The 7,240-nt window shown below is 38.0% G+C and overlaps 1 pseudogene; it reads left to right on the top strand.

The window, feature by feature from the left end:
* The first annotated feature begins 4,201 nt into the window (after positions 1 to 4,201).
* On the top strand, positions 4,202 to 7,017 carry LOC144282495 (14-3-3 protein zeta/delta pseudogene; annotated as a pseudogene).
* The last annotated feature ends 223 nt before the right edge of the window (positions 7,018 to 7,240 follow it).

Genomic DNA, 7,240 nt, shown 5'->3' on the forward strand with positions numbered 1-7,240 from the left:
AGGAGAATGCTGTATTTTTGAGACAGTTGAGCACCCTCTATGTTTGGTGGCCTTCTAGAAATGTGTCCAGACATTGCCTCAGTTTTTGTCCCAAAAGAAACGACAGTTTTTGTTCTCGAGAGTTTTCAGTAACAACAGATGTGTTTCTTATGGCAATGACTTCAGTGATTGCAGAGACATTCATTTCTATTAGAAGGAGAGAAAGTCAACTACTTAAGAATAACAAAAATTGAGGTAAAGGAACTTATGCTAGTGCATTGGTGATTTTCAGACACAGTATGTTTTCTAATCCAGAATTTTTTGGGGAAATATCCATCTTTTAATGGTAAAAGTTACAGAGAAGTAGCATTTGGTTTGAAATTTTTGCATTCTCCCTGGATGAAGGCCGGAGATTCCGGAGTTGTTCTTGAAGTTGACCCTGCTGGTTTATAATATGCTGCATTTTAACTATACCACAGTGCTGGTGAAAGAAACCGTGACACCAAAAAAGCATATGGATTTGATAACCCACCCTGGAAAATCAAGGACATCTGGATTTTTTTGCTGTAAACATTTTTTTGAAAGTCTAAACATAAAGCACTGGTCCAATTCATTAACATTTTGGAATGACTTTAGCTATGATATGTCGTAGTAGAAATGGATTGCGGGTTTTTTGTAGTTGAAAAAAATCAAAATTTTCACATTATCAGTGAAAACCGCATTAGAAAGAAACATTTTGAAAATTGAATTTATTTTAAATAAGCTTGGTAGCAGGTATTCTAGCAGAGAAAATGCCTCTAAGATGTCAAAATGCATTTTTAAGAGTTAAAAGAACCACATGCCTTGGAAGTTGTTTGCTGATATCTAAAATATTCCTAAATTTTTATATACTGTACTTTATTTATTTGAGCTGGCCATACAGTTTTAATTAGTTTCACTGTGGTCGAATTAGCTTCATTAAAGTAGATGCCCTCCATGGCAAGATAAATGGCAGCCTTATGTACCACAGATTTCCGACATAAACTATAATTCATAAAGGCCAACACAACTCTTTTCTTTGTAGCTGGGTAACCATTTATGTTTGAGGTGAAGATGTTAATATGGAAATTTTGTGAGCTAGGAAAGAGGACGAATGCTATCATTCTAATTTATGACCTTTCATATAAGGCCAAATGTAAAGGCAACTTCAATTGTTTTATATCTCAGGGCCAGCACATAGCAGATGTATGAAATTTGGAGTGTTAGGCATAAACTTTTATTACCAAATTATAAATAATTTCTCCCACTTATAATGTTCACCTTTCAAGTTCATCTTGATTAAAATACAAGGGCAGCATCACACCAATTTCACTGAATTTTACAGCTGAGAGAGGTTTTCTAGAGTTCACAGCAGAGCATAAAGCATCAGGACATTTGGAAGACTCTCCTCACAGGAATTCAGACCATGAGCCCATCTCTTTGAAATTCAAAATGATGGTCAGTGAAGTCTGAACATGTATTTAAACATCTCAAACATTACATCTGAAACCAAGTGCCCATGATGTAGGATATATTTTATCTTTTGATAAAAATAAAAGGCACACTGCCTTTCCTGAGAAATTTGTCCATCAGTCAATAAGTTTATATTCCTTCACAGAAGATATTACAGTATAGTGCTGAATAACAGAGACATTGGCCTCACCCTCATAGAACAGACAGTCTAGTAAGGGAGGATATAAATATATACACAGACACACACATAGACACATAAAGTTATTTAATTGCAGCATTTATAAGTGGTACAAAGATTTATAGTGTACTATGATCATGAACAAGAGGAGGAACTCAATTCAGCCTGAGGGATTATCAAAGCCTTTCTTAAGGAATTTATGTATGAGCTAAGACCTAAGCATACTGAGGAGCTGGCCTGGTGAAGAAGGTGGGACTGGGCTCCAAATAATGAAACCAGATTTAGGGCTGTCACAAAAATCCAGCAGGTGATACGGTTTGTATTGTTTATGGAGAAGGAAGAATGGAAGTGAGTGACAGTTTTTATGCCTGTGAGCCAAGAGACAAGATATTGACTCCATTTGATGTAGAGAATTGGAATTGAAACCCCTGCATAAAAGTGGGATAATTGAAAGGCTACATTGTGAAAAAGACGAAGATGAAGAAGAAATTCAACAACTATAGAATGTCTTTTTTTTAAGATTTATTTATTTATTTATTCATGAGAAACATGCAGAGAGAGAGAGAGAGAGAGAGAGAGAGAGAGGCAGAGACACAGGCAGAGGGAGAAGCAGGTTCCATGCAGGGAGCCCAACATGGGACTCGATCTGGGGTCTCCAGGATCCCGCCCCGGGCCGAAGGCGGTGCTAAACCGCTGAGCCACCCGGGCTGCCCAGAATGTCTTTTTTCTCATCTTCTTTAACAAATACTTTTCACATCCCATGATAAAAGGTAGATGATAGTGGTCCAAATACCCTAAACTAGGATGTGACAGGTTAAGTGTTTTTACTGTCCAGTCTGAAGATCCAGATAGGTCCAAGTGCAAGCCAGCACTTCATACCAGGTAATGCATTTGCTGGAACAAGACCAGCCAGTATTCTTAGAAGCATAGCACCTATTAGTTACTAAAACCTGCTTTGGAAACTGTTGGCCAATCCAATTCCATATTCATATCTATCATTATCAGCATCAACATAATACAATTACCCACATATCCACAATGTTGTTTGGTGTTTTATAAAATAAGCTAGGCATGATACCTTCTCTTATGAACATGAAACACTGAAACACATAGTTTTTTTTAGAGGAACAGGACTATAGATATGTGGACAAAGAGTTAGATGGCAAGAGTTCTAACTTGGTATTTTATACCAACATTTGCCTATTTTGAGCCTAATAGCCTCAAGAGAACAAGAAGACAGGCCCCAGACTGGGAGAAAATGTTTGCAAAAAGACATATCTAATAAAGGACTTTTCCAAAATATACAGAGGACTCTTAAAACTCAACAATAAAAAAGGACAATCTGATTTTAAAATGGGCAAAAGATCAGAAGATATACAGATGGCAAATAAGCATATAAAAAGATGCTCCACATCATATGTACATAGGGATTTGCAAATTAAAACTGCAATGAAATTCCACAAGATATCTATGAGAATAGCCAAATCCAAAACCCTGGCAACAGCAAATGCTGGTGTGGGTGTGGAGCAACAGGAACACTCAGACATAGCTGATAGGCATGCAAAATGGTGCAGCCACTTTGGAAGACAGCTTGACAGTTTCTTACAAAATTAAACACATTCTGGGCATACAATTCAGCAAATGCGCTTCTCGGTATTTATCCAAGGGAGCTAAAAACCTTGGTCCACACTAAAACCTATACATTGATGTTTATAGTGGCTCTATTCATAACTGCCAAAAATTTATAAGCAAACTAGAGGTCCTTTAGTAAGAGAATGAACAAATTGTGGTACATCTAGAAAATGGAATATTATCCAACACTAAAAGATGAGTTATCAAACCATAAAAAGACATGAAGAAAACTTAAATGTACACTTCCAAGTGAAAGAAGCCAATCTAAAAGGGCTATGTACTATACGATTCCAGCTTTTTGGTATTCTGGAAAAGGCAAAACCATGTAGACATTAAAAAGACCAGTGGTTGCCAGGGGTTAGTGGGGAGAGAGGGATGAATAGAGCAGAGGGTTTTTACAGCAGTGACAATACTTGGCATGACACAGTTATGGTGGATACATGTCATTAGAAGTTTCTCAAAACCTATAGAATGTGCAACCTCAAGAGTGAACCCTAACATAAACTATAGACTGGGTTGGGTGATAATGATGTATCAATATAGATTTACCAGTTTTAACATCTTAGCTAAACTAAGCTGTGTAAGCTAAACTAAATCTTGTCAGCTTTTATTTATGACTTTAGGGATCCTTAATAAATGAATGTTTGTGTTCAGGGTTTTTTTAAATTTAAATATTTTATTTATTTATTCATGAGAGACACAGGGAGAGAGAGGCAGAAGGAGAAGCAGGCTCCATGCAGGGGACTCGATCTTAGGACCTCAGGATCACGCCCTGAGCCAAAGGCAGATGCTCAACCACTGAGCCACCCAGGGGCCCCTGTGTTCAGGGTTCTGAAGCGCTAGAAGTTGTCTTGGTGGACTGACATTCAGAAAAAGTCTTGCACATGTTTTCTTTGTATAATAAAAAAAATGCTAGACAGAGTCTCAGCCTCGCCGCTGCCGCCCAGAGACTGCTGAGCGCCCTTCCGTCCGCCGCCACCCACTCCGGACACAGAGCACCCAGTCGAGGATAAAAATGAGCTGGTGCAGAAGGCCAGACTGGCCGAGCAGGCTGAGCGATATGATGACCCGGCAGCCTGCATGAAGTCCGGAACTGAGCAAGGAGCTGAATTATCCAATGAGGAGAGGAATCTTCTCTCAGTTGCTTATAAAAATGTTGGAGGAGCCCGTAGGTCATCTTGGAGGGTCGTCTCAAGTATTGAGCAAAAGACGGAAGGTGCTAGAAAAAACAGCAAATGGCTCGAGAATACAGAGAGAAAATTTAGACTGAGCTAAGAGATATCTGCAATGATGTACTGTCTCTTTTGGAAAAGTTTTTGATCCCCGATGCTCCACAAGCAGAGAGCAAAGTCTTCTATTTGAAAATGAAAAGAGGCTACTATGTTACTTGGCCGAAGTTGAGGCTGGTGATGACAAGAAAGGGATTGTGGATCAGTCACAACAAGCATACCAAGAAGCTTTTGAAATCAGCGAAAAGGAAATGCAACCAACACATCCTATCAGATTGGGTCTGGCCCTTAACTTCTCTGTGTTGTATTATGAAATTCTGAACTCCCCGGAGAAAGCCTGCTCTCTTGCAAAGACAGCTTTTGATGAAGCCATTGCTGAACTTGATACATTAAGTGAAGAGTCCTACAAAGACAGCACGCTAATAATGCAATTACTGAGAGACAACTTGACATTGTGGACATCGGACACCCAAGGCGGCGAAGCTGAAGCAGGAGAAGGAGGGGAAAATTAACCTGCCTTCCAACTTTTGTCTGCCTCATTCTAAAATTTACACAGTAGACCATTTGTCATTCATGCTGTCCCACAAATAGTTTTTTTGTTTACGATTTATGACAGGTTTATGTTACTTCTATTTGAATTTCTATATTTCCCATGTGGTTTTCATGTTGAATATTAGGGGAGTAGAGCCAGTTAACATTTAGGGAGTTATCTGTTTTCATCTTGAGATGGCCAATATGGGGATGTGGAATTTTTATACTAGTTATAAATGTTTGGCATAGTACTTTTGGTACATTGTGGCTTCACAAGGGCCAGTGTTAAAACTGCTTCCATGTCTAAGCAAAGAAAACTGCCTACATATTGGTTTGTCCTGGTGGGGAGTAAAAGGGATAATTGGTTCCAGATACAGGTGTAGTTATTGTGGATACTTTAAGGTTTAGAGCACTTACAAGGCTATAGTAGAAATGGGTATCCCGTAGATACTACATGTGAACCACAGGTATCTGTGGAATACTCATTCTCAATGTGCACACCTTTGACTACAGTTGCAGAAGTGTTCCTTTAGTTGTGACCCAATTTACTCTGGATAAGGGCAGAAACGGTTCACCTTCCATTACTTGTAAAGTTACCTGCTGTTTGCTTTCATTATTTTTGCTACACTCCTTTTATTTGTATTTAAATGTTTTAGACAACCTAAGAACAAATGTACAAGTAAAGATGCAGTAAAAATGAATTGCTTGATATCCATTACTTTATGTATATCAAGCATAGCAGCAAAACAAAAATCCCATGTATTTAACTTTTTTTTTTTTTTTTAGGGTTTTTTGTTTGTTTGTTTGGTTTGGTTTGGTTTTTTGCTTTTGTGATTTTTTTTTTTTTTTTGGATACTTGCCTAACATGCATGTGCTGTAAAAATAGTTAACAGGGAAATAACTTGAGATGATGGCTAGCTTTGTTTAATGTCTTATGAAATTTTCATGAACAATCCAAGCATAATTGTCAAGAACACGTGTATTAAGTTCATGTAAGTGGAATAAAAGTTTTATGAATGGACTTTTCAACTACTTTCTCTACAGCTTTTCATGTAAATTAGTTTCTTGGTTCTGAAACTTCTTTAAAGGAAATTGTACATTTTTGGAAATTTATTCCTTATTCCCTCTTGGCAGCTAATGGGCTTTTACCAAATTTAAATACAAAGTTTATCATAACAAAATACTACTAATATAACTACTACTGTTCCCAACCTTGTCCCATATTCCTCCCCTACCCTGGGGGAAAAAAAAAAGCTTTTTTTCAGAGACAGGGGATTGATTGGAAAAAAGTAATGTGTCCCATTTAAAATTTTGGTATATGGTATTTTCTAACTTAGGAAGCCACAATGTTCTTGGCCCATCATGACATTGGGTAGCATTAACTAAGTTCTGTGCTTCCAAATCACTTTTGTTTTTAAGAATTTCTTGATATTGTTATAGCCTGCCTTCAATTTTGATCCTTTATTCTTTCTGTCAGGTGCACAGGATTACCTTTTTTAGCCTTCTGTCTTGTCACCAACCATTCCTACTTGGTGGCCATGTACTTGGATAAAAGGCCGCATTATCTTTCTGGCTCCACTCAATGTCTAAGGATACCTTGCTTCCTTTGCTTGCATCCCACAAACTATTTCCCTCATCCTATTTACTGCAGCAAATCTCTCCTTAGTTGATGAGATTGTGTTTATCTCCTTGTAAGCCCTACCTATCCTGAATGGTCTGTCATTGTCTGCCTTTAAAATCCTTCCTCTTCCTCTCTTTAAATAATGATGGGGCTAAGTTATACCCAAAGCTCACCCTACAGACTATTTCCTCAGTACCTTGCAGAAAACACCAAACAAAAATACCATTTTAAAAGAGGTGTATTTTTTTTTTCTTTTAGAATGTAAGCTCCACAAGAGCAGGGACAATGTTTTCTGTATGTTCTATTGTGCCTAGTACACTGTAAATGCTCAATAAATATTGATGATGGGAAAAAAATGCTAAAGAAAAACTTGTGAAACATGGAATGTTGCCTTGTGAATCACTGAAAGCCAATTATAAGCTGCTGAGGGGGATTCGGGGCACAACTACATTTTGATAATTGTAGTTTATCAATGGTGCCTGCTGCACTGGTCCAGCAGGGCCCTCAGAGATCCATGCCTCTTGGAAGAGGTAGCAACTATGCCTGCAGATGAACCATGCCCTTAAAACTTCTCATTGC

The sequence above is a fragment of the Canis aureus genome, chromosome 13, assembly GCF_053574225.1.
Source record: "Canis aureus isolate CA01 chromosome 13, VMU_Caureus_v.1.0, whole genome shotgun sequence".
Classification (NCBI taxonomy): Eukaryota; Metazoa; Chordata; class Mammalia; order Carnivora; family Canidae; genus Canis; species Canis aureus.